Source organism: Triturus cristatus, chromosome 8 (assembly GCF_964204655.1).
Source record: "Triturus cristatus chromosome 8, aTriCri1.1, whole genome shotgun sequence".
In the NCBI taxonomy this organism is placed as follows: Eukaryota; Metazoa; Chordata; class Amphibia; order Caudata; family Salamandridae; genus Triturus; species Triturus cristatus.
Genome location: NC_140591.1, coordinates 445,639,576 through 445,666,225, shown reverse-complemented (window position 1 = coordinate 445,666,225; position 26,650 = coordinate 445,639,576). Strand labels below are relative to the sequence as shown.

The 26,650-nt window shown below is 44.8% G+C and overlaps 1 protein-coding gene across 3 annotated transcripts in view; it reads right to left on the bottom strand.

The window, feature by feature from the left end:
* Positions 1 to 26,650, bottom strand: part of LOC146802275 (uncharacterized) — a 275,082-nt gene that overhangs the window by 238,947 nt on the left and 9,485 nt on the right. For all 3 annotated transcript variants that reach the window (XR_014967723.1, XM_085621850.1, XM_085621849.1), the window contains exons 2-3: positions 11,016 to 11,202; positions 5,000 to 5,186 (exon numbers count right to left, since the gene is read on the bottom strand). The gene's annotated coding sequence lies outside the window, so the exon portion shown is untranslated. The remainder of the gene's footprint in view (positions 1 to 4,999; positions 5,187 to 11,015; positions 11,203 to 26,650) is intronic.

Sequence of the window (26,650 nt, the reverse complement as noted above, 5' to 3'; positions counted from 1 at the left end):
CCCTTCTCATAGAGATGCCCTTTGAGATGCTACAGGGAGTATTCAGCTTTGGAGGTGAAGAGGTTGCAGAGGGCCATGCAGTCCTTTTCTAGGTGGCTGCGGTTAGGCAGGGTGGGGTGGGAAGAGTAGAGGCGGGGAAGGGGGGGCTATCTGCCCCTCCAATTCGCACCGTCACAGAGTTGCTTGTTTATTGGACATGGCAGCATCTTTCATTAATTGGCCCCGTACCGTTGCCTTTGCGCCTGCCCTTAGAATTCTGTGGGATTCCACCAAACCCCTTTTGTCTGAAAAATGTGTGGATACAGCGCTTACCCTGAGGGGCGCGATATCGCTGTATGTTCAGGCACCATGGTGTGTGGCCTGGGGAGGTTAGGCCCGAATCGAGGGACAAGAGAACCGGGTAATGGTCATATAGTGCAGCTTCTAATGTTCAGAACTCTTCGACAAGAGCGACCGATTTCTGGGAGATGAGGAAGTAGTCCAGCCTAGATTGTGTGCCATCACTGGTGAGAGGAAGGTGTACTACTTGTCTGACGGGTGGGTGAGACGCCAGTGGTCCAACAGGCCGTGGTCCGAGGCCACATCTCCCAATAGAGTGCTATCTGTGTTGTTGCATTTGTCTAGGGGCTCTGTCATGTGAAGGACTGTGTCTCGGGCGAGGTTCCAGTCCCGTTCAATGATATATTGCGAGGCCCCTATCTCCACCAGCAAGTGGTACAGCTAGACAAAGAAGGAGCATTTTGCCCCCGTTGGCTCGTATACGATCTTACACAGAGGGACCTGTTCCTTAGTCCCAATTTGGGAAAGGCGTATCTGCTGTCCTGGTCAGACCATGATCTCACTATTGCGATAGGCAAAGACTTTCGGATGAGGATTGCCACCCCGCACTTATGGGACGACCCCCCTCAGTGGGTGGCTAAGCCGTAACGCTGCTATGTATCACCTTGCCCACCCGATCCCAGCACAACTTGTCAGATTCTAGGTTGTCCAAGTGGGTCTCCTGTAATAGATTCACATCCGCACCCTCACCTGAGGTAAGAGAGCACTTTTTTTCATTTAATGTAGTGCGTAAGGCCATTAACATTCCAAGTGAGGATGTGAAGAGGGTAGGAGGAGTGGGCAGTGGGAGCAGGCATGCGCGGTCAGAACAGAACAATTACAGGCTGTGGTGGGACGCTGAGGGGCAGATGCAAGTGCGGAGGGGGTGAACAGATAAGGCAGCGGGCAGGAGTATAGGGAGATATGTATGCGGTGAGGTGGCGTGGTCGGCAAGGGAGTCGTGTGATGATGGGAGTGTGGAGGAGGAACAGGCCTAGGTGGGGCGGTGAGGGGGTCAGGAGGGAGCGAAGTAAGAGGTGGGGAGAGGTAGCGGAGGAGAGGGTGGGGACAAAAATAGGGGGATCTGGGTGTGATGGGATAAAAGGAAGGGCTGGGGAGGGAGAACAGGCAGGCAATATACCAGGCATGCAGGGAGGGGGTCCCCAGAGGGCACTAACAGATGAGGTGTGCGAACAGCTGACGCTTAGGAAGCAAGCTATGGGCGAGGGGTGGGAGTGGCAGGGGAGAGGGTTGGGATAAATTGCCGCGACAAAGTACAGCACAGGAGACACTGAGCTGTGTACCGTGGGTCTAGACTTACGAAGGCAGAGTGCCACGGGGACCCCTTCAGGCAGACAGGGCAGTCAGGATGGCGGTCAGACCTGGCCTTGAGTGGGAGTGAGTGGGGGCTTAGTGTAATCACCAAGGTCCATTGGGGACAGAGAGCGAAATTATGCGGTCCAAGAATCCCCAGATGGGAAGGAACATGTGTACTCTGGCCCGAGCCTCCATGAGTGCAGTGAGTTGTGGGGGTATACTGCACTTATGAGGGGGAAAAGCGCGTCACCTGGTGAAGCTGTGCATTCAGTGCAGTCACGGGATGTGTCAGTGAAGAATAATCCTTAAACTATTAGCCGCAGGATGGCAGCAGGTTCCGCGGTCAGGACGATGGTGTCCCCATCGGTAAAAGAAGGTGGTGCGTTGGGGCAAAAGCACTGAAGGCAGTCCCGAAGGAAGGGAAGGGGGGCCATCGATACCCAGGTACCAAGCAGTCTGAGGGGTCCAGAAACAAGGGACTGGGGATAACATAATCTTCAATAGGAAACAGAACTACAGTGCTGCTCAGATCATTGCCTGCAGTGAGCAGGCTGAGTGTGCTGGGGGGGGGTTCGGGGAGAGAGGTGTGGTCCCAGGCCATTGTCCTGCCATCATAGCACATGTAGAGGTCTAGCATTGCACTCGTGGGGGGAGCCAGGACAAAGGATCATGCAGCACACATTGCGAACAGAAATAACAATTAATTTGATCAAAGATTCAAACAGTCAGACAGTTAGACAGTCATGGCAATACTCAGCAGTCTGGCGGATGTCGATCCCAATGATCTTACAGCAGTGCGCCCTGCCGCGCCTGGTCTACACAGCCCTACATGCCCCAGGACGACCTTGGCCCTGCCACCCCCTGATTGTGCCATCCTGTCGGAGTCCCTGCCCAGTGTTGAGTGCCATCGACGCTCCACATTTGACTGCCGGAGGAGGCGGGTAGGGATGCCAGTGCCAAATGGTGTGCATCCATGGTCATGAGGGAGGCAGTGTCCATATCCTGGGTTAAGAGTCCATCCAGGAAGAAGCGTAGATCTCACGGATCATAGAAGTCCTTTGAGGCACCTTCCTTGGTGATCCGCATTCGGGTTGGTAAGAAAAGGCCATACTTAATGTCCAACTGGCGGAGCTGGGGCTGGAGAGAGAGGAAGGCTTTGCTGCAGTTGTTAGTCTCCCTAGAGAAATCTACAGCTATGCGGATGTCATAGCCTTCATGTGCAAAAGGACCGTGTGAGCAGGCAACAGTTGTAGTTGCTGGGCCTGCCAATGCTGCAGGAAGCGGGATGTGCGTAGGAATCCCATCATGGTGGGCTAATGCAATGGGCCCTCTGTATCTCCAGTGGGGGGTTAAAGGCAAGACTGGTGAGCTTCTGGAGGATGTCTCTGAGAAAGGACTTGGCATCAGGCCCTTCTGCGTTCTCCAGGAAGCCGAAAAAACATACATTGTCTCACCGCCTCCTGTCCTCTAAGTTGATGAGTTTGATACTCAAAAATAGGAGTTCCTGGTTCCACTCTGGCAGGGTGTTTAGATGATCCTCTACCACCGTGACTCACTGTTCCAGTCCATCCATGTGTGTCTGAAAGCCTGATGTCCAGGCGAATGGTCTCCACTGGTTATGCGTAAATGTTCGTGCCCATACCATCCAACCTATGTCAACTGCTGTCATTTCCTGGAGGATGCGCTCCATGGTGGAATCTTGTGCGCTGTTTATGAGAGACTGGGACTGACCCATCATGGCGGGTACACCCCTCTCAGGCTAGCCATTGGGCGCGTCTGGAGGAGCGCTTCGGTGAAGAAGAGCTGCTGCACTGGTTTGACCCTGGACTTGCATAGAGGCATCTGCCCATAGCCGGTGCAGGCCGTATGGTTCGCCCGCGTGTCAAATCCGGCCAGGACAGGGGGGCCACTAGTTAATGCAGCATCAGCCCCTGCACCGAGCCACAGGAGGGGCGATACACGCTGGTCAACAAAGTCTGTCCTGTTGTCGAGCAGGACGTGTCAGAGAAACTCCCTTCAAAGGTGCCCACTGGCTGCGGTGATCTTCTTGTGAGTGGCCCACAGTCTGACCAGGCACCATGGCAGGCGAACTCCTCTGCCCCACAGATGGCGGTGTATGCAAACTAGGTGTGAACAGCAGCAGGCCAAGGGGTCAGTCAGTTGCTCCCTGGTATGTGGACGGGTAGCCAGGCTCATTCAGTGGTGGTGGAGGCCCAAGCAGAATCCTTGGGATGCTTGGAGTGATGCCAGTGCAGGAAAAGACCAAGAGTGTCCCACCTTGCCCCCCCTTCTCCAGGCCGTGATTCTGCAATGGTTCCACACCGGCAGGATCACAGGTGTGCATAGGCAGTGGTATCCCCGTAAGCCCTCGGCTATGGTGCAGTCTTGTGCCGGAACGGCGCACCTCGCACCGGACAATGGCTTGGTCACGTCGGGGACGTCATATGCAGCCAGGGCCAGAGAGTGAGGTGCACCCGCTGGGTATAGGATGCTGCCGGCACTGACAATACAAGGGGTGCTGCACAAGTAGGCCAGCAATGCAGGTCACAGAATCCCATCTGTTCAAGGGACCTAGGTGGGGCCTTATGGAGGCCCAAGCTTAAGCTCCCCTCAAGAGCTCAAGGGACCAAGATCGCTGCAGTATTTAGTGCTGGGGTTCCCTGCCTGCCCCTGGTCATTCATCAATGCAGCTACGGGCTCCAGTCGCCAGGCTCCGTCCACTCCACCAGCTAGGTTGCAGCCTCCCTAAGGAGGTGGATCGAGTCGGGAACGCTGCAGTGCCGTGTGTCGAGCCTACTGTGTTCCATGAGGCCCGGCAGCCCCGGTGCGGGCCGGAGTGGAGGTTGTCGGCACAGCCGTAAGATCAGCAGCAGTGGGTGGAAGGCAGGCTACAGATGTCACACCCCACTGGTTGGACGGGAGTCATGCTTCAAGTGTTACGAAAATCTGAACGTAGCGGAATGCAATCCCTGTTCACGTTGGTATTGCATTCAGACTATAAAAACCCTCAAGTATATAACTGTGCTTATTTCTGAGATTAATCTTTGTTGATTGATTTAAGATAAACTTGTTTATTGTACTTCTTTACTATTATTAGTGTCATGTTGCAATTGTAGGTATCAATGTTTGTTTCTGAACCATAATGGCGAAGTACCATTTGTTTCACGAGTTATGGCACATGTTGCACACGTGTAACACGTTTAGTTATACTGAAATATGCTTGGCACGTGTCAACTGTAGATCGCTCCGTGCGTATGCTAATTGCGAAGGCACACCCAGGACACGTTTTGAGAAGCCTTCGCAAAGGTATTTAAACCCCCACCCACTATTTCCCGATGCTTCGCTTCCTGCTGGCAGAACTCACCTGACTCCGTTCACCGCATGCAGCTTCAGTCTGGTTTCGGTCCTGATCCTTCCACTTCTTCCAAGCTGAGTCCGGGACTGCAACACTTCCAGATTCCTCAAGGGTGCTTCGGAAGGAAAGGTCCGGCTGGATCGTCTTCCGCTGTCACGGCGCTCTTCAGTTCCTTCGACGCTCCGCTTCCGGTGACCTAAGAGATGAAAGAAAAAACAACAGGGTAAATAAACCGGCGCCTAGCAACCCTCACAAGTCCGGGTAATTCTTAACGAACGGTAAGAATCTTCATTCTGTTTGACACTTAAAGCACCGAGGCGCGCAATTGAGACAACAGCTGTTTCTCCAAGCCTAAAGGAGCCGTTTTCAAGATAACTTTAAGTTATTCACAGAATCTTCATTATTTATGACTCAAAGTTCAACAGCAATCTTTACGAACATTTAAACATTGAACTGAAAGGAAAAGACTTTAACTTTGGAACAGTGTGTGCAATTATTCAAGTGAAAAAGAACTCTCTTTTAGTTAGTTTACCTTTTTATTTTGCAAACTGCAGCATGATTGATATGTTGTAATTAGAATATTGTTTTGAATTACAATGGACCTTGCATTGTTAAAGCCACCCAGAAGAAGGCACTTTTCCTGCAAAAGAGAATAACCTCAGAAAAGGCTTAAATGGTATGTGAAGGAAATAGGCAAACACATAAATCCAGTGGTAAAATTGTTTACGTTAATTTGGTTTATGTTTACATGTATCTCTGATTCTCCCCAATAGATTTACCCCGCAAGTTGCGTAGTTAACAAGAACCAGCGAAGTTCCAAGTGACGCAATTAGAGAGAACAAAGATTCCGACCATTCCCCTGTCCCTGAAGAATACCCTGAAGAGTATCCTGACACGAACCCAGTGTTTGTCTTCTTTCTCTCTCTCTTCCAATTCCCCCCTTCCCCCCCGGGGGTCCATTCTGAGTGACAAGTGCCATAATCTTGTTGCCTCGGTGGGCTTCAGAGGGAGTTGGGATCAAGCAGCATCGGAGAAGGAACAAACCGGAGCTCAGGTGGGTGACTTTGTAACAGAAAGCGAAGCCTCCAAACACTTGTTCCTTCTCCGATCTTGCGATATGGATTTCGAGGATGATGCAATGGACCCCTCCCAATTAACTGCATTGGTTCGTAGATTAGTAGGCGAAATGCAGGAGTTAAGGCAGGAGAACCAGGCCCTTAGGCAGGAGTTAGATAGGACTAAAACAGGTTTTACTAGCTGGAGGGACCCACATTCAGAAGTTAGCAAACCTATTATCGCTCCATCTAAATTTAACCCACATGTTAGCAACACTCCCCAAACTTTGGGAGCCAATTCCGACCAAAACCTCCAAGTTACCGTGGTTTCACCCAGCCCTGTTCCTTTGGCCAATCCTGAACGTTTCACAGGGGATAGTAGCCGCTTCTCTACTTTCATGAGTCAATGCCAATTACACTTCTTATGTAAGCCACAGATTTTCACTTCAGACACTTCTAAGGTGGCATTCATTATTTCATATTTGGGAGGAGTGGCAGCTAGCTGGGCTATGCCTTTGGTTGATGTTAATGATCCCTTGCTGCATGACTTAAATGCTTTCAAAACTGCTATGTCTGGATTATTCGCCAAACATGTATTTATACATGCTTCTGATAATGAGTTATTGAATCTTCGCCAGGGTTCTAAAGACCTCATTACTTATGTCACCACCTTTAATAGGTTACTATCTGAGACGCATTGGCCAGATGATAAAAGGGTATCACTGTTCTATCGAGGTCTTAGGGATGACCTAAAGGACTCCTTGGCACACATTGTCGATCTTCCCCAAGATTACACTGACTTCTTAGATTTAGTGGTTAAATTAGATCACCGATTGGGAGAGCGAAAAAGTGAAAAACCCAGAGGAGATTTCAGACCCTTACATTTTAAAGGTAGAAAAGAAAGAGTCAGAAGACAAAAGTATTCATGTAGAACCGATGCAGATTGGGGGTCTAAAAGGACCGCTTTCCTCAGAGGAAAAAGAACGCAGACGAAAAGGGAACCTTTGCCTTTATTGTGGCAAAGCTGGGCACTATGCCAAAGACTGTCCAGTTAAACCAACCAAAAAGAAAGGGATTGCAGTATTAGATTCAGTGCATCAAGAGTCGGAAAACTAGGGTTCTCGAAGAAAGACGAGATCGATTCTTCGAGATCACTCATGTCACAGGTCTCCCATTACGCTACAAACGTTTTTACTCGCACACCCAAACATCTGACTATTAGACTAACTTTCATCCTAACTACCCAACATAGACACTGTTTAGCTGTCATGATTGACTCAGGAGCTACCGGGAACTTTTTTGATCTGGAATTAGCTAATAAATTAGGAGTAGCTCGAATTCCTAAGGCTGAACCAGAAATTGTTAGGGCAGTCGACGGATCAGCCTTATCTTCCGGTTTAATCAAGTTCCACACAAAACCACTAACGTTAATTGCCGAAAATGGACACACAGAGGAAACTGTTTTTGACCTCATTGATACTCCGACTTTTGGCGTTATCTTAGGTATTCCATGGTTAGAACAACACAATCCTCACATAGATTGGGTGAAACGGACTGTAACCCTAGATTCAGTTCACTGTAGAACTCATTGTTACCAAGAATTGCAAGATCCAATATCTCCGTTATTTTGCTCAGTAGTTGAATCAGAGGTTCCCCAGATACCCAGTGAGTACCAAGACTTCTCAGACGTCTTTGACCCAGTCCAGGCAACACAGTTACCACCACACAGAGTTTACGACTGCAGGATAGATTTAATTCCTGGAGCAGCCCTACCCTGCAGTAGAATTTATGCCCTGACTGAACCCGAAAATGAATATCTCAAAACATATCTGGAAGAACTTTTAGATAAAGGGTTCATCCGACACTCCACGTCACCAGTCTCTTCGCCGCTCTTTTTCGTGTCTAAAAAATCTGGCGATTTAAGAGCATGTATTGACTATCGCGCGGTCAACAAGGCTACGATTAAAAATCGTTATCCTCTTCCTTTGATTCCTGTACTGTTGAATCAAGTGAAAGGATCAAGCATATATACCAAATTGGATTTACGCGGTGCTTACCACCTGGTCCGTGTAAAGGAGGGCGACGAGTGGAAGACCGCATTTCGCACGAAATACGGTCTTTTTGAATATACAGTGATGCCTTTTGGGCTTTGCAACGCCCCGGCTGCGTTTCAGTACTTTATAAATGAAGTACTACACGATTTATTGGACGTATGTGTCATCGTATATATAGATGACATATTGATTTTTTCCAAAACTGATGAAGAACATGTCCATCATGTTCGTTCAGTGCTTCAAAGGTTAAAGGAGAATTCTTTGTATGTCAAATTTGAAAAATGCGTTTTTCATACCAAAAAGGTTGAATTTCTTGGATACTGGCTTTCTCCAGAAGGCATAACGATGGATAAAAAAAAAGTCGAAGCCATCTTAAATTGGCCCACACCGTCCTCGGTAAAAGAGATTCAACGAGTTTTAGGCTTCGCTAATTTTTATCGGCGTTTTATTTCAAACTTTTCTAACATAGTAACTCCGATTACACAACTACTGCGAAAAGGCACAAAATTCCAATGGAATTCAGATGCTGACAAGGCCTTTTCAACATTAAAGCAAGCCTTTACTTCCGCCCCTCTACTAATCCACCCCGATCCCGATAGACCGTTTTTTGTGGAAGCAGATGCTTCCCAAACAGCTTTGGGAGGGGTCTTGATGCAAAAAAACTCTACAACTGGACGTTTGCATCCCATTGCCTTTTATTCTCGTAAACTCTTACCTGCAGAACAAAATTACACAATTGCTGAAAGAGAATTATTGGCAATCAAGGCGGTTTTTCTGGAATGGAGACACCACTTACTGGGAGCTAAACATACCATCACAATATTTTCGGACCATAAAAATTTACAATTTTTTACCACTGTTAAGGCTTTAACTCCCAGACAAATGCGCTGGTTGTTATTTTTTAGCGAATTTGATTTTATTATCACATATCGCCCAGGACAAAAACAACTGTTGTCTGATACACTTTCTAGATTAGTTTGTGATGGACAATCTGAAGAAAAGTTAAAAGTTCAAACTATTATACCATCAGAAAAGGTAGTAGCATTCACACATGCAGACACCTTTCTAACCCAACTAAAACAGAGCTTTCAGACGCTAAATCAACAAGACTGGCTTTCACACAAACTAAACTCCATACACGAAGGCTACTTTCTGCATAACAAACGATTGTTCGTTCCCCCGGGGGACTTAAGACAACAGGTAATAAACTGGAATCATGATTCCTGTTTTGCAGGGCATCCTGGAATACATAAAACTTTAGAGTTGTGTCAGAGACATTTTTGGTGGAACAACATTAGTAAGGATATTCAGCAATATGTAAAATCATGTCCAGTATGTGCTAGGCAGAAATCACACCATCAGTTACCCGCTGGGCCCTTGCAACCATTGCCGATACCTCCTTCTCCCTGGCACACCATTAGTCTTGATTTCATCACTGACTTACCTTCCTCACATACTTACACTACTATTTTGGTAGTTGTGGATCAACTATCAAAAATGGGACATTTCATTCCTTTGACTAAACTACCTAACGCAAGTGAATTCAGTAACCTTTTTATCAATCACATTGTAAAACTACATGGCCTGCCCAGTAAAATTGTGACCGACAGAGGCCCCCAATTCGTTTCCAAATTTTGGGGGCAATTGTGTAAAAATTTGGGAATTGACATTGCATTGTCCTCAGCGTTCCATCCACAGACGGATGGTCAGACAGAGAAATTAAATCAGTACCTGGAGCAAACTCTACGCTGTTTAACATCCACAGTATCTGCAAGCTGGGATGAGGTCATACCCTTAGCTGAATTCTCGTACAACAATAGCCATCATGCAGCTTTAGGTTGTTCTCCTTTTTTTTTTCTTACTGGCACGCATCCACGATCTCTCCCAACATTGTCCCCGGGTTTAGAAGATACTGTACCAGCAGTCACAGAGCGTTTACACCAACTAAGGAGATTACAAAATCTGGCTACACAAAGTTTAACAAGACACAAACAAAAAATGAAATTGACTGTGGATAAACATAGGAACCCAACTCCGCCTTATCAGGTAGGGGATCTAGTCTGGCTTTCAACTAAGAATATTCAAATGGATAGTCCAAGAAAGTTAAAGCCAAGATACATTGGGCCTTATCCGATTGAGAAAGTCTTGAACCCAGTTTCTGTAAGATTGACTTTACCAAAAGAATTTGCTATCCATCCTGTCTTTCATGTCTCTTTACTAAAACCACATGAACCCTCTACTCGACAGGATAATCCACCACCACCAGTGATTGTGGGTGATCACGTAGAATATGAGGTAAATCGCATTTTGGATTCTAAACGCATATGTGGTCGTTTACATTATCTGATTGATTGGAAGGGTTATGATGCCTCCGAAAGATCGTGGGAACCCGAAAAGAATGTTAACGCCCCACGCCTCATTCGGTCCTTTCATGCTTTACATCCTGATAAGCCTCGCCCGATTAGAAGACCTTTGGGGGGAGGAACTGTTACGAAAATCTGAACGTAGCGGAATGCAATCCCTGTTCACGTTGGTATTGCATTCAGACTATAAAAACCCTCAAGTATATAACTGTGCTTATTTCTGAGATTAATCTTTGTTGATTGATTTAAGATAAACTTGTTTATTGTACTTCTTTACTATTATTAGTGTCATGTTGCAATTGTAGGTATCAATGTTTGTTTCTGAACCATAATGGCGAAGTACCATTTGTTTCACGAGTTATGGCACATGTTGCACACGTGTAACACGTTTAGTTATACTGAAATATGCTTGGCACGTGTCAACTGTAGATCGCTCCGTGCGTATGCTAATTGCGAAGGCACACCCAGGACACGTTTTGAGAAGCCTTCGCAAAGGTATTTAAACCCCCACCCACTATTTCCCGATGCTTCGCTTCCTGCTGGCAGAACTCACCTGACTCCGTTCACCGCATGCAGCTTCAGTCTGGTTTCGGTCCTGATCCTTCCACTTCTTCCAAGCTGAGTCCGGGACTGCAACACTTCCAGATTCCTCAAGGGTGCTTCGGAAGGAAAGGTCCGGCTGGATCGTCTTCCGCTGTCACGGCGCTCTTCAGTTCCTTCGACGCTCCGCTTCCGGTGACCTAAGAGATGAAAGAAAAAACAACAGGGTAAATAAACCGGCGCCTAGCAACCCTCACAAGTCCGGGTAATTCTTAACGAACGGTAAGAATCTTCATTCTGTTTGACACTTAAAGCACCGAGGCGCGCAATTGAGACAACAGCTGTTTCTCCAAGCCTAAAGGAGCCGTTTTCAAGATAACTTTAAGTTATTCACAGAATCTTCATTATTTATGACTCAAAGTTCAACAGCAATCTTTACGAACATTTAAACATTGAACTGAAAGGAAAAGACTTTAACTTTGGAACAGTGTGTGCAATTATTCAAGTGAAAAAGAACTCTTTTAGTTAGTTTACCTTTTTATTTTGCAAACTGCAGCATGATTGATATGTTGTAATTAGAATATTGTTTTGAATTACAATGGACCTTGCATTGTTAAAGCCACCCAGAAGAAGGCACTTTTCCTGCAAAAGAGAATAACCTCAGAAAAGGCTTAAATGGTATGTGAAGGAAATAGGCAAACACATAAATCCAGTGGTAAAATTGTTTACGTTAATTTGGTTTATGTTTACATGTATCTCTGATTCTCCCCAATAGATTTACCCCGCAAGTTGCGTAGTTAACAAGAACCAGCGAAGTTCCAAGTGACGCAATTAGAGAGAACAAAGATTCCGACCATTCCCCTGTCCCTGAAGAATACCCTGAAGAGTATCCTGACACGAACCCAGTGTTTGTCTTCTTTCTCTCTCTCTTCCAATTCCCCCCTTCCCCCCCGGGGGTCCATTCTGAGTGACAAGTGCCATAATCTTGTTGCCTCGGTGGGCTTCAGAGGGAGTTGGGATCAAGCAGCATCGGAGAAGGAACAAACCGGAGCTCAGGTGGGTGACTTTGTAACATCAAGGGCTGTGGGCAATTCTCCTCTGTGATGTGCCACCTGTGTTTCGAGGTGGGATCGGGTAACAGTGAGGGTGGCAGTCCTCTTCAGGGGAGGTGCAGGCCAGCCATGCCGTGGACTGTGGTCTGAGGCCTCGCAGGGGTCTCCAGGCCCAAAGCTGCTCCTCCTAGTGTGACCAGGCCGTGTGGAGCTGGCACTTCCATAGTGCTGTTGGCAGTTGTCGAGAAGCAGCAGTCGGCGGGCTCTCACCTTAAGCAAGTTGGAGGGGTAGTTTGTTCAGCCTCTGCCATGACGATCGTGTTGCTGCCGCCTTCCGGGGCCCATCTCAGCACGGAGCTCCGGAATCAAGCTGCCATTTTCCTTCATGGCCAGACCATGCCCCCCCCCTTCTAATGTTATCTTGTTTGTATTTAACTGCAGTGCAATAACTTGGATTAGTATTTTAGCATTCATCATGCTTGTTCAAGTTGATAATCCATTTTAGTACTCATCTGCGACTGTTTTATGCCAAATTGTACTGTAGTGCAGTGTTTTTATCTATTTATTTATTACTCCTACTTGTTTTGCACTTGCACTTTTATGGCCCTGGAGGCCGAAATAAAGTTATTTGATTAACCCCTTTGATTATAATGCAATGTAATACGCTTTTCAACGCCATGTTCAGCACTAGCTAATATCGTTAGAGCTGTCTTATTAGTGGCCTGATGACAGAATGCCAGCTCCTGTATTAGCTGCAATGAGTGGTTAAAAAGAGAAAAAAACACTAACTGTGCTATGAGATCACTAAAGTTCTGTGTGAGTTCCATTTCCACTCCCATTGCCACAGAGATGTCTGAGTAAAGTTGTACATTTGTAAAGAATCTAAATATCACAAAAATCCACATTCAGATGTCCAAAAAGTAAAACAGCAGGAGGGTTTTTTTGGGACAGATTAATTTTCTATCAAATTGCCATTGTGATTTGAGGGAACTAAGGCTTGGGTGACCTGGGAGATATCAGTGAATGGGATAAGGGACTTATTCTCTCTTAGTAGGTGTCAGCGATATGAGGTTGCTCTTGTAATCATTGCTACATTGGCTTGCATGCTCAGAATTGCATCAATTCTAAGGTCTAGAGATTAGGCCAACGTGGCTAAGGGTGGAGCTTTGCAGGTTTGCACTCATCAATCCATTCATGAAGTTCAGGGGTTCTTTTACAGAGTATGAATTTTATTTCACTAGGGCTTTATTTCAGGAAATATAAGCTTATATTCACTGTAGAGTGGTTTGGCTAGATTCCAACATAGTGACTAGACAACTAGATGTCAAAGATGCCTCCTAATTACAGGAGATTTTGAGGCACATCTCAGGCTTTGCAGGGCATCCAAAATAAATGTATCTCTTTTAACTGCTGGGCAATTTAGAGTAGATTAAGACTCCTTATTAGATCGAGACAAACATTATTTTTAATTTGAATTGAGATGAGGATGTGAGGTGGGCATATTTCTTTATCAACATGGCCAGTATGGTGCACATTTGTATTCAGGTAGACTTGGTTTCACAATGGATGTTGGCTGTTGATTGTTAGTATATCACTTTGATGAAGGATGATAGAGAGACCGACACAATTCTTGGTTTCATGATAAATGATAGGACTGACCTGGATTAGCAGCAGTCTGTGTGTTTAATTTTCACAGAGCATAACATGACTAAAGCATATAAGTCTATTGAGGTCTGAATACCTGGGATTCCTCTCGGTCCTTCATTCACTCTTTGACTTTGGTGCTTTTATAACTCTTGTATTAGAATGTCATGGTACAGATGCCTAGATGCAGCAATACATTTATTTTGAGTGTGGGTACTGTCATAACACATATCAACTGTTATTTTGGTGAAACCAACATAAATTGAATATTATATATACAAATCCTATGCACACGTTTAAAAGTAAATACATAAAGTTTCATAAAATATCACAACGATGCTTGTCTTTGTATTTTCAGATGTCTTTAATTCAAGATCTTAAGCCTTCTTAGCCGACACTTGTTTTGTCGCTGTTACAGGGGATTATCCCGCCACTTCTTTAGGGATGAGGTCAGTTTCAAGTAGTCAACCTGGCCGCTGATTTGCATGGCAAACACGCCACGGCCTGGAGATCCAAGGGGTTCTACCTAATACTGCCGGATGGGGCAGTTCTTCTAAAAGAAACTCCCTTACACTTGGAAGCACATTAAGATATTCAGATACAAGACTAAATATTCTACCTCTCCAGGTGCAGAAATTATAGGAACCCCTACCGGGCTGGAATTGTCACCGGAACAAAGAGACTACTTGAAATGTACCTCAGCCCTAAAGAAGTCGCGGGGTAATCCCCTGTAACAGCGACGAAACAAGTGCTGGCTAAGAATGCTTAAGATCTTTTTTATTTTTTTTTTATTTTATTTTTTATTGAGAGTTCATAAACAAAGATAAACATTACGTAACATATCATATATCATTTCCCCCCTCACAAAAATGTTAGGAAAGTGCAAAATACAATTCATGTCATGATCAGCTAAGGTAAGTTACAATTAGATGTATATATACAAAATCAGACAATTTTACAAGAAATATTCATAAAGTGCAATGTGCATGGTACAGTCAATTAAACAATCGAAGAGAAAAAAACGTTAAAATAATCATCCCACCGAGAAAATCTAACACTCAAACATACTCCAATATTTATCATATTTCCTCAGCGCCCCTGATCTCAACGCATATTTTCTTTCCCTTCTCTGAATTTTAGATAATTTTGCCTTCCATGCTTGTAGGGTTGGTATTTTCTCTGATTTCCAACACTGCAAAATAAGCGATTTTGCTATCAGAGATGCAATAAATAAGCCCTCGTCATTAGGAGTAGAGGTCGAGGAACAACCAAGAACTGAGGTTAGTTCATCAAAAATAACAGTGACTTTAATGATATTACTGAGATATTTCCCTATCTCCTTCCAGAGCTCCTGTATTTTAGGGCACTCCCAGATTATGTGTTTCCATGTGCCTTTTTCTTCACAGCGAAAACACTTATCCATAACTTGGGGATATATATATTGTGTAGGAATGAGGGTGTTCTGTAGATTAGCCACTTACTATAAAATTGCATACGTTTAAAGTTAGAGCCTCGAAAAACAGATTTATTAAATTTATTGACTTTGTGCCACGTTGGTCTATCAATTTCAATATCTTCCCTATTTTTCCATCTGTCTCTGACTTTATTATACAATTCCGCTGAATTATCGGCTTTTAATTTTTTTATCCAAAAACTAATCTTTCTTTGCGTGGGACTGTTCAACTCTTCCATTATATCGCTTTTATGAAATAGCTTATCTATATCTACCTCATTAAAGACAGCATGGAGAGAGAAAAAGGACCATTTCAAAATAGTATTTGAATGATGGATCTGCCCCTTGATTTCCTCCCAGGATTTCCATCTATTACCTAGTAGAAAGTCATCAATTTTCTCGAAACCATTCTCTTTCCAGAGACTCAGAATATTTTTATCCAGAGAACCTGCAACCCCTATATTGAAATTAACTAAATTTGTTGACTTACTTATACTAAAAATATTATGGTAGTTCATAAATTGGGTTTTCTGCTTAAGTAGCCACTGGAGAGACTTATAACGGACCTTCTTTGGGTCTTTCGTAATTCTTATGGGATCGATAATTTTAGATTCTAACAACATTTTCCTCATAATGAAATTGTCTGCCTCGTGATCGTCTGTAAAAAAAAAACCTAAAACTGTGATGTGCAAAAGTAGCGTGATAATATTCTCTAATATTTTGGAGGGACAACCCTCCTTGTGTGGACGGAAAGTGTAAAGTGCTGAGTGCTAGTCTCGAAGTTTTTTTTGCCCAAAGAAACGAAGAGAACATAGCATCGATTTTTTTAAAAAATGAAGTCTGAATTGCACAAGGGGCTGCACTAAAAAGAAAGTTAAACAGAGGTATAAAAGACATCCGAATTAAAGCGACACGCCCCATTATTGATAATGGCAATTGATTCCAGCGCTCTAATTTTGAACCAACCCTTTTTAACAGAGGCGTATAATTTAATGAATATAAATCTTCCAAATTTTCAGAGATAAAAATTCCCAAGTATCTCTTTGGATCAGAATTATAGATCTGCCTAAATTCTGGAATTAAAGTGTCTACAGTGCAATTGACCAAAATGATTTCCGTTTTTTTGACATTTATCCTATATCCTCCTAATAATGCTTAAGATCTTGAATTAAAGACATCTGGAAATACAAAGACAAGCATCATTGTGATATTTTATGAAACTTTATCTATTTACTTTTAAACATGTGCAGAGGATTTGTGTATATATATATTAGAGTGGTCTGCTTGCCAAACACGTGGGGATTTGGTGGTTTTCTCTACCTTATGCACCATGCCAGATTACCTGCCATAACTGATTTGTACTTGTGATAGACCTTAGAGCGCTATTTCGCCTATTGCTGACCACCGACTGTATACCTAATAAATTGAATATTATATCTATAATCTGGCTGATAGCATGATTTAAACTTTGGTGATAATGGAAAATTGTGCAATTACTGTGATAGTGTAATACCCAGAAGGGAAAACCCCAGCTGAATTCTCTTTACTGTAAATTCCTATAGATCACACAATTTAGTCTGCCAAGTTACCCATCAAGTTCCCGCTTGATGGAGCCTTTTCTTCCAGACACTCTATGATGTTCTATTATCAATCATGTCTAAATCATTCTCTAACACTTGCAACACCCCTGATGTCATGCTGATGGTTAAAGAAGCAAACGATTATGGCATAATATTCTCACGTGTACTCTCATCTAAGCATAATCTATCAGTTCGCTATGCGAACCTGCCAACTCTGGGAAAAATGTTGCTTTATCTATTTTTCTCCTTGTCATGGCAACTCAATTTCTTCCGCTGACTACTAACATCTCTACCCACAAGGATTTCCCATTGTTCTCTATCAAGATATCAAAATCTGCAATAAGGGGGTTATGACCAGTTAGGCATGTTGTGGGAACTGGGAAATCACTAACATGGGTACCAAATTGCCTGACACCAATATAAAATCAATGGTGCTCACCTTGCCATGCCCCACAAATGAAGGACACCTCATCCCAGACGTACTCTAGAAATATATAGAAAACAAAAAACCTTAACTTACCCAAGAGGCAATTGAGGGTCTCCAAATCCCCTTCTCATTTAAAGTGCAATATTGTACATTTAAATTTCCAACCCAAATAACATAAAAATCACTAAAAAAATCTTAAAATATTGCCATAACATTTTGTAGAACATTAATCAAGCCCACGACAGAATTGTCAAAAATATTATTATAAAAAATGACTTATACACGTTTTTGTCTTCCCTTCAACTTGTAACAAACCAATTGAAAATTTGGTGACTTCAGAATCTTATGATACATCCTATGGCACTTATTATTAGCAATGAGATTCGCCAAATCACCCATCGCTCTTCCTTTCCCGGAAGGGGTAGCCGGAGTACAGATAGAGCTATAACCATCCATGTGACATGATAAGATGTCAACACACAATTGGAAAATGTTGGAAGAAAGCGCACCAAACCTTATTCGCTAAATCCCTTCTCACCCCTGCAACATTCCAACTAAGAATTCTCAAATTCCTATCCTTGATGGCATGACTATTCTCTCCTCCATCATCGCCTAGCCTGATGCAGCCTGAAACCCCTGAATTCACACTATTGGTTCCAATACCTTCCCCTTTAGGGTTACCATCACCCTCTCTGATCTGAGACAGCCAATCCTGTTCCTTCTAGTTATTTAAAGGAAGGAAACGATTCTGAACCCCACCTAATAGGTTCAAGGTTAGGATGGAACCTACCTCGTGGGATCTAATTGGAGGGGTCAAACCTTTGGGCACTTCATTAAACTCGGTAGGCATATAAAAGCCTCCTAAAGGAACACAGAGATCTTACCAACTTGCCCCGAATGGTCAGCTACACCTTTGAGCACCAATTCTGCAAAAATACAAATTGACCACTACACAGTCGTTCTCTTCAGCTTTAAGCTATTCCACTGAGTCCTCCTAACCATAATGATACCTTTTGTAACATCCTGAAGCCTTCCAACTCTCGTCCTTCTGTAACTTTACCTTCTTTCTTAACTCCTCCCACCCTTGAACCTACCCATGGCCCGAGGGGGATACACTTTTAAAACAATCAGATACCATGTGCATTCTGAAGGTAGATGCAAAAATTATCGGAGCTACCAACCCCAAACACCCCCATCCGCCCCCCTGGCCCCCTCTCTCATTGTGTGATCCAGAAACACACTCCACTCTTCTCTTAGCTAGTACTAGAGCAATGGCAGTGAAGCATCTTACATTACACAGAGCTCCCACAGTACAGGGAAAACCACGTTTACACAATATATGTTTATGTACTGTACCTGTTTTATTTTAACTATCTTCAGCCTGCAGTGGGACATTGTACCAGCCAAACATTGTTATAGTTGAATCTGTAGTTTATTCCTAGTTCCAGATATAGGTGTGTTTCCTTTGAGCAAAACCAACTCAATGTGATACAGGAAGGGGCTAATGCCTGGTCTTCCCTATTCTTATTTTGCGTGCACAGTCCTGGAGTCATATGGGCAGATTTACAACATCAGGCGTATCTCTGCCACTCAGCAGGGATGCGCCAGAACAGATGCGTCACGTAATCCCCCCCTTGCACCACCACGGATGCGTCACATTTACAATGCGGCGCACCATGATGCAAGGAGGAGAAGATGCGTGACGCATCTTGTGGTGTGCGGGTGGTGCATTGCTGGAGTCACGTCGCAAGCGCAATGCAACTCCTGCAATGCACAGGGGCCGCCCATACTTAACGTGCTGCGTCACTCCTTATGACTGCTTCAAGCAGGCGTAAGGATTTGACGCAGCAGCGTCGTAAAACTGACTCAGTGAAATCTTGTAGATTTCACTGTGTCAGTTTTACGGGGCTTTCCTGCGAGGGAACGCCCACCCTGCGACAGAACGCCCACATGAAACCTGACGCAGGTTTCATGTGGCGCAGGGCTTTACAGTGTGACACATCTGCCTAGATGCGTCACGTTGTAAATAAGTCGCAACGTGCTGCATGGTTTACGCCACCGCTGCGTCACAAAAGTGACGCATCGACGGCGTAAAAGTGTCGCAAGGGGCTTGTAAATCTGCCCCATGATGTATGATTGTCTGAACTCTTTATTGGTGAAATATTGACCCAGAAGTTAGTTAGGCAATAACTATAGTACTTCGAGCAGTCTAACAACATCTGATGTAACCTTTTAAATTTACAGTTACCAGTATGCATTTCAAATGCAAGATGTGTGTTCTCCTGTACTGGGGTAACCGGTTTAGCAAAGCACAAAGCAACATTAATCTAAACCTTTAAATGCAATTTAGACAGATTGAGTGTCAGTGAAAGGTTAAACAACATGCACTAATCGAGGGTGAACATTGATGGGTATTGTGAGGCACAACAATTCTAAACACAAGGGAAATATTCCAAATACAGAAAGGCATATGATGATGGGCATGCATAAGAAAGTTAGAAAAGATGGAAAGTTTCTGCAAGGTGGCCTGGGGAGAAAGAGGAGTGAAAATGATAAAAAGGCAATTAGTGTCAAAGCATAAACAGATTTCGAATCTGTCAACACACACTGATATGTTAGAGAAAAAAATTAAAGCATTCGAGATAAATACATATTTTATTGCTCCGCACATAATGTTATAAAGTGAGAGTTTTGAAATAATGTAAGGTGCACCAGGAAAGGAGTCCTAAAGTTAAACAAGAAGTTCTTAAAGTTTATTTTATTCCTTATAGTAAAAAAGCAGTTCAGACATCACCCAACGCGTTTCGTTCTTTACATAAAAACTTCTTCAGGGCATTGAAAGTCAATCATTGGTATTGACGTTGTCTAATCACGAAAATATATTAACCAAGTCTCTACTGGGAGCTTCTTATTATGAGTTCCAGTACATGAATACCATTCACAATGATCTTACTAAGTAGTATAAGCAATTCATTTTCAGGGTGTAGTTCAAAGCATATGAACATAAAGTCACAAGGAATCCCATCTAGAGGCTCCACAATAGGAGTTTCAATTCATCACTTCCAGCCCCAAATGTCTAAGGGTCCTGAGAGTACGAGTGGCAAATGCGCCATCCAAGCAGTGACGTTACTCCTTGGACTCCTTGAATTGTTGTTCCTACTCCTGCAGTGCAGTGCAGGCCTGCGGGGACACTATGGAATAACAAGGCGGAGCACCAACTCTAAGGCCACACCTCCCAATGTTGCCTTTTAGTTCTATCCTGATGCATCCTAAACAGGGGGTGTACAGTTGTAGCAGGGGATGCCTTAATGCACATGGGCGGATGTTAAAGTCCCTGTTGCTAAGAATATATGTAAAAGACCTATTAATAGAGAGGATGCAGCCTAACGGCTAGAGTGGTGGACCTTGAAGATGGGGAACAAGAGACGAGTCCCGGCAACGACGCTCAGGAACCTATGATTTTGGGCAAATAACTTAATCTCGTGTCTAACAAAAAAAAATGTACTGGTCTGTAACAAAACTGGTGCTCAGGTAAAGCGCTCTGATACCTGATATCTTCGGGGCGAGTTTGTGCGATCTAAAACTACACATTCATTACTAATAACCCAGCACCAAACCATCCTTCGTGTTGCAGTTACGCACTAAATTGGTGCAGTCATTAATTTGGTGCTGAACTGCAATAGAATGTTTACAAGAGCATGTTGTCATGGAAGACAATGGTTCATCACTGGATGGGGAAGGGTAGTGCAGACGTCCTTTGTGAGGGTCAATCGTCCCAAGAGAATACTGGTGAGGCAGAAAATACACAGTCGACTACTGTGCCTCTTTCCCCATGCAGTGCCGCACTTAGAATCTGGGGCCAGATGTACTAATACATTGGTCAGAAAAAAGCTGTCACAAATTGCATACTGACATTTTGCGAGCAGTATTTTATTTTGCTAACTGACTTATGTACTAATAGGTTGGGTTAACACACAAGTAGTTGCAGGGGGTTGTAGAATGGCCTGCTTCATTATTAATTAGGCAAGTAGCAATTTGTGACCCCCTGTGATTGACTGCAAAGATAGGGATGATGTCATGCATAGGAATCTCCTCCCACCATTCTAAATGCAGACCGGACCTATTCCGGTGCTAGTGAAAACTCCTCCCACTACTCTGAATACAGCCCAGGTCTATTCAGCCCGGCCCTGACTCATTTAGGTACACGCAGGTCACACATCAACCCCCCCCCCCGTGGTCGTCTGAGAGAATGCACCTCCCCAACCCCTGTCACTCCAAAGCCAAGCAGCCAATACACAAATCAGTAGAGGCACATAGAATGACTAAGCAAGAAAATACCTACTTTTTAAAAGTTGTATTTTCAAACACAGAACATAAAAATCATCTTTACTAAAAGATGTATCTTTATATTCTGAGTTCAGGCATACTAAACTTTAGCTTCCTATTTTGTCCCAATGAAAAGTTATATTTATAAAGTGCTATAAATAAACTCCCATTCTACCCTATGGGACAGATAGCCTTTCCATAGTTGTTAGATCTGGGGGTCTCTAGTTGGCAGAGGTAAGTACCTTAGACCAAATAGGGACCCTTGCTTCTTGTCAGGGTACAGAGACACACACGGTAGATAACCCCTGCTCACCCTCTAGGTAGCTTGGCTCGAGCAGACAGGCTTATCCCCAAGGCGATGTGTGAAGTATTTGCACGTAACAACCACAATGACCCCCCCAGTACACCACAAATGTAGACCACACAGGTGAGTATATTGAAAATATAACTTTATCTAATTTCAGCAGTAAAAATCAACTACCATAGCGTTTCACATTAGTTTCCGGTTCTCTTCAGCTTTCTCTGGTTGCTAGGAAAATAAAAAGATAGTCTCTAGTCTCTTGGGTGAGTTAAGATTCAAAGAGAATGTGTTTGTAGGCTCTCAGTACTTAAGGCACGTTCTACAGTTGTGCCCCCGCGCTTATGACTGAAGCGCTCCTTCTTCGGCTGCTCTTCCGTTAGTAATCAAGGAATGGCAGACTGGGCGGCAGTCTCCGGGCCCCCCACACGCTACGCGGGATGTTCGGGGATGGAAAGGAACATCCCTGCAATTGACGAGGTTCTCCCTCCCGATTCAGACTCACCAGGATGCGGGCTGGGTTCCTGCAACTCTCGAGAGATGGACCAATCCGGTCGCGACTCCCTCGACGAGCCCCCAGTGATGAGGGCAGCTGTCACCGGGAGTCAGCCACTCGCAGCGCGGCTCCGTCGGCCTAGCCTCCACCAACAACCAATCAGGTCGCGGCCTCCTTGCTTCCTTCTCCTTGGCTTTGCGGAACGGGGAGACACAGGTTCAAATCGATTTCGGGCCCCAGGGCCGTGGCGGTGAATTGCGGGCAGGATGTTTCGAGGTGCCCCGAGTCAGCGGGTCGATCGAGACGCCGCCAAGCTTCACAGCAGCTCAGGGGACGCCCACGATCTCTTGGCCACAGCAATACATGTGCCGATGAACACGTCGATCTTTTCCTCACGGCAGCCGGTTTCAGGCAAGAATCAGCGCGGCGCTCTCAAGCAAAGCAGAGAGCAGCCAAGCACTTCACCGGGCAGATCAAAGTCTTGCAGTCTCGGCAACCTTTATGTCCCTGGGTTGCTGAACAGGAGGCCAGCTCGTCTCAGGCCCTTGGAGATTCAGAGTTGAAGACACAGCACACAGCAAAGTCTTGTTTAGGTCAAGTAGGTAGGGTCACAGCACACAGCAAGACCCCTTCTCCTCCTCAGCTTCAATTGCACAGAAGAACAGGTCAGCCCTTAGAGCACACAGCAAGGCAATCTTCCTTCAGTCCTTCAGCGGTCCGTCTTTCAGCAGAGGTTCCTCTTGATTGTAGAATCTAAAAATCTGTTGTCAGGGGTCCTGTACTTATACCCCTAAAAGTCGTTGAAGTCTTTGTGCAAGTGGGCCCTGAGCCCGGTCTGATCCAGTTCTGGGTGTTGCTGGAGCACTTTGTTTTCCTGGCTTCTTCTTTCCTTTCAGAGTGAGGGGCAGGGTCGTCAGCCGCCCAGCAGGAGGTGGAGCCAGCAGTGTGTCAGGCAGGCACAGCCCTATTCACTCCCAGGTGCTATCTCCTCCCTCCACTCTACTTGCAAATGCAGTCATTCAGCAAAGGGCTGACTCATCCAACCTCCTGGGGGCTCCCCAGCCCCTGTCACTCTCAAACCAGACAGTCAATCCACAAGCATGCCCAGGCACACAGAAGGGTCAGACAAGAGAACAGCTACTCTCTAAAAAGTACTGTTCTCCATCTCAGGATTTAAAAACAACCTCTCCTAAAAGATGTGTTATTAAATGCTGAGCTCAGGGATATCAAACACTCATGTCTTATCTTGTTCCTATGAGAAGATAGGCTGAAGGCCATTGGCACCAGCCTCCCCCGTGTTGGCCTATGGAGCAAGATAACCTTGCAGCAGTGAACACACAAAATGGCCGCTGTTCACTACCAGAGCATGTTACCTGCACTAGTACATGCTCTACCTTTTACATACACTGCACCCTGCCCAGGGGGGTACCTTGGGCCTTCCATAGGGATGACTGATGTGCACAAAAAGGGAAGGGTTAGGCCCGGCCAGTGTGGACACTGGCCAGGAGGACATGGCAGTCCAGGGACTGCAGGCAGGCCTGCGGTGGCAGGCCTGAGACACCATTTTAGGGCTACTCGTGTGGGTGGCGTAATCAGCGCTGCAGGCCCACTCGTAGCATCTGTCATCACCAGCCCTGGCACACACAGTACACTTTACTAGGGACTTCATGGTGATACAAATATGCCAATCAGGTATATCCAATCAATATGATATTTTACACAGGGAGCACTTACACTCTGGCACTGATTAGCAGTGGCAGAGTGTCCAAAGCATCTAAACCAGCAAAAACGAAATTCAGCACAGCATCAAAAATCCGGGTAGCAGAGGCAAAAGTTAGGGGAAAAACCTACGCCAAGGATGTCAGGTCTAACAACAGTGAAAAATGAAATGCACTGTAATTCACCACCAGGACATGTCCTACCTTTAACATACACAGCACCCTGCCCACAGGATGTACCTTGGGCCTACCTTAGGGGTGACTTACATGTAAGAAAAGGGAAGATAAGGGCCTGACAAGTGGGTGCACTTCCCAAGTCGTCATGGTGGTTGCAAACTTCTCACAGACTCTGCAGTGGCAGGTCTGAATTACTTTTATGGTCCTCCTTCTGTGGGTGGCACAATCAGCGCTACAAGCCCACTAGAAGCAGTTGCTTTACAGGCCCTGGCACTCTCAGTGCACTTACTAGGGACTTAACGGTCCATCAACTATGCCAATCATTGAAACACCAAACCATAACTCAATTTACACAGAGAGCATCTGCACTTCAGCACTGATCAGCAGTGGTAAAGTGCCCAGAGTCCTAAAACCAACAAAAACAGGGTCAAAAACAGGAGGTCAAACATCAAAATGTCTGGGGGTAAACCCGCTGTAAAAGCCCTTTCTAACAGGACCCCTGTCTCTTTCCAAATCAGATACCATCCCAGATTGGGAGTCAGTACTGATCAATGGTTTACGAACGGAATTGCGATCTCAAACTATTGATACTTATGTTATTGAGTCACGATTTTGGAGCAATGCGCAAAACACTCTCCTTCCTAATTTCAAATCTTTATTAATTTCTAAATACGTTTTACGATTTGGAAAAACTTTTTTGAATTTCAAAATGGTTCGGAACACAAGAAAAAGTGATTTAGCGCTCCCAAACTCTATCATTTCACTGGGTTTGCGACCACTAAATCACATTGTACATGTTGCCCTCTGTCTTTGATATTATTATCTCCTTGTTCTCTGTCCAGTTCTCTGCGCTTTAAAATATTTGTTTCAATAAATAAATGAGTAAGATGTAATCTTTTGAGTGCAAATGGCACATAAACAGAGATTAGTTGCAGAACAATTATGTTTTAAAGTGGAGGAGAATGACGATGGATATCATATTAATTGAGATGGAAAATTTGTTAAAAAAGGAATGGAATCTGCCCATTCACCTATTAACCTCAGAATATTTTATTAAATTGCATAATATCTTTTGCAGATATGTTTACAGTGGGGCTCTGTATAAATAGCCTTTACTTTATGAGCACAGCCTAAGAGAAGAAAAGGCCTGAATGGTCAGGAGTGCGAAAACAATACTAGAGTCGTGAAGTCTCACAGTTCTGAACAAAATCCAATTATGAATTTTCAGGGAAGTCTCAAAAAGTCACAATGGGAATCAACAATGATGGATCTGAATATCTTTTTACCAGCAGGCTAGACTACGGCAACGCCCTTTACGTGTGAATCACGGCTAAACTCCAGAAAAGACTTCAACGCATACAGAGCGCCTCCGCACGCCTCGTCTTCGACATCCCCCGCCACGGCCATATCCCTGCCCACCTGAGACACCTGCACTGGCTCCCCGTCAACAAGGGGATCACCTTCAAACTCTTCACCCACGCTCACAAACCACTCCACGCCGCTGGACCAATATACCTCAACAAACGACTCACCTTCTACACTCCCAACCGCCAGCTTGAGTCCGCTGACCTCTCCCTCGCCACTGAACTACCACCGGCGGCAGATCTTTCTCCCACCTCGCTGCCAAAACATGGAACACCCTCCCCATCCACCTGCGACAGACTCAGGACCTGCTGACCTTCAGGAGACTTCTCAAGACCTGGCTGTTTGAACAGTAGCAGTTTCCCCCCCTCAGCGTCTTGAGACCCTCACGGGTGAGTAGTGCGCTCTACAAATGTATTGATTGATTGATTGATTGATTGATTTTAACTGTAATACCTGAACCCCCAGTGCCTTGAGACTCTCACAGGTGAGTAGTGTGCTTTACAACACCCTGGTTAATTGATTGAAATTGTGTGCTTATGTTGAAATTAAGAGGTGGTTTCCTTTTTGCACGAGTATTTAGAAAATGGTGCAAATATTGATAAATTTGTTCCATAATAAGGTCACTTTAGAAGTCAAGGGATCAGAAATGAAGACCCCGAGCAAACAGCCAAACCAGGAGGGATGGAAATCTTTGAATCAAAGTGAACCACAGTTAATTACTCTGGTTACATTTCATTATATCATTTTATCTTGTTTGTGCCTTAACAAATAAGGCTCAACAATATGCAAACCAGATGTAACCTGCCACATAGTGGACAGGGCAACTTCAATTCCAAAAGTATTAACTCCTGGGGCCTTATTACACATAGTACCCCAGGGGTGCAGTTTGCGTGTGTGCTCCCTTTTTGCAACCTTGGAGTTATCTCTATGGTATTACAGAAGAGGCCACAAATGATGGTGCCATTCTTTCTGTAATAGTGATAGCTCTGGTGCACATGAAGCACCAGCTCTATCTTCAGAGGATGTTCCCTTATTTGCATGGGTCATGTCCCCATGCAAATGAGGGAATCCCTTTACCTCTATACTCACCCCATAGACACCTTGAAAGTGTG